Source organism: Teleopsis dalmanni, chromosome 1 (assembly GCF_002237135.1).
Source record: "Teleopsis dalmanni isolate 2A chromosome 1, ASM223713v2, whole genome shotgun sequence".
NCBI lineage: Eukaryota > Metazoa > Arthropoda > Insecta > Diptera > Diopsidae > Teleopsis > Teleopsis dalmanni.
In genome coordinates, this window is record NC_051846.1 from 94391878 (window position 1) to 94394076 (window position 2199).

Sequence of the window (2199 nt, forward strand, 5' to 3'; positions counted from 1 at the left end):
TTGTACACACAAACATGTAAAATTACATTATGGCCTTTAATTTTTTAATTGTAGTGTGCAAGTGATGTTTTATGTTTCGATGATTTAGAGGTAAGTATTGGAGACGAATGATTTATTATCACTTTTATTTTTTTATATAGTTTTTAATTAATAATCTAATAAATGTTTAACTTTAGTACCTCGAGGAGGGAAAGGAATTGCCAAGCGCTTTAAGTAAATTTGTTGGTGCTAACGACGAGGGTTGTATTCTTTTAACAGCTATTCGACCAGCTAAGCAACGAAATCAAAATCTCTTAGAGCAGAGCAACCAAAAGTTCGTTGAGATTGAAGAGAAAAGGGTGAAGAAAGCTCAAACAAGAGAAGAAGATTGCGGACAAACGTGTACAGGCCATAAAAGAGCATACAGATCTTATAAAATTGTTAGCGGATGCACTCAACAATTTGATTAAATAGAATAAGACTAATATGGGTTCTTTGAAGCGTTTTAGGTTGTAAGTCCCTAATAGCATTTTAGACTGTGAAAATCCTGGTATCCTTTCCCAATAGAGTTCTCTTTCTTTTTTCTCTGCTCCATTCATAAGAATAGATAGAGTTCCTTTATCTAGACCACAGAATGGTTCTGGGCCATCATTCTTGAGGCTGTGCCTCTTCTTGCATGTTTGTCTGCTATTTTATTGCCCTGAATACCAGCATGTCCCGGAATTCATATTAAGTGCACCTGATTGTTCCAACCGAACATGTTCAGCTTGTCAATGCACTTCCATATTAGTTTAGATAATACCTGGTAGGATATGAGTGCCTTTATAGCTACCTGGCTGTCAGTCAGTATTGCGATATCACGATTCCGGTAGTTACGTTCAAGGTTGAAACTGGCGCATCTATCTATCGATTATATTTCCGCTGGAAAGCTAGTTGCATTATTCCCCAGTGCTTCCCAGTATCTCTTGCCTGGTCCGTAAACACCAGCTCCCGCTCCCTAATTGATGAGGAACCCGTCTGTATACCATGTTGTCATATTTTCTGTTATTATGTGGGTTTTGGATAATTTTCGTATTTTTTTTTTGTTGCCAAGTTTAATTTCGAAGTTTTTTATAAAGTTATCATCCTTTACAATCATCCTGTTCATTTGCATTTCAGATTCTGGGATATGTGCAGCCAGAGCATCAAAATTTTCGCTGTTAGTTTTAAAACCAGTCATCCTGTTTGCGATTATACTTAGAGCAGCCCTCTTTGCCTGTTATTACACATATATATGAAGAGATGTGAGTTTCAGGAGTGCTGCAATTGATGACGTGGGACATGTTTTCATTACTTCTGTTATGCTTATACATGCAAGATGCTGTACCTTGTTGAGTGTGTTGATAACACTTTGCTGTTTTGTGCAGTTTTGCCAGACTATTGATCCGTAAGTGACTATAGCTCTGATTATTGCTATATATATCCATCGCAGTGACTTTGGTGTACATCCCCAATTTTCATCTGCGATGGATATATATGTCATAAAGGCTTTGGTTGCCTTTTTTGTTATTTCTTGGGTGTGAGATTTCCATAATAAGTTTTGTCTGAAATTATACCCAAAAATTTTACCTACTTTTGTGGTTTTATTTTTATCCCTTTTAAGATTTTTTATTTTGTATTTTCTCGTGAATGTTACAATGTTTGTTTCTGCTGGAATTATTTTCAGCCCAACAGAATCACACCATTCTTTTGTTAGTTTTAGGCCTAACTGGATTCTTTTGCACAGAGTATGTTCGAATTTTCCTTTGCGATTATTATCACATCATCGACGTATCCTTGGATTCTAAGCCATTCCTATCCAGTTTTATCAATAGTTCATCCACTACCATACTCGACATTAGGGGTGATAATTCTCCACCTTGTGGACACCCCCGCGAGTGTTTGCAAAAATATTGCCATCAGTGGTCGGAAATTCTACTCTCCTGGTGCAGAGCATATTGGTCATCCAGCATGAAAGTGTGCCATTGATTCCTCTTTTAGAAATAGTTGAGTTTATGACCTCATATGAAGTGTTATCAAAGGCTCCTTTAATATTTAAGAAAGTGCAGATTGCTATTTCTTTCTTATCTAAGCTGTCCTGAATCATGTTATTTATTTGATACATGGCTGTTTCTGTCGACTGACTTGCCCTCTTGCCGTGTTGGCAGCTGTGTAGTCGAGTTTCTTTCAGTGTAGTATTCC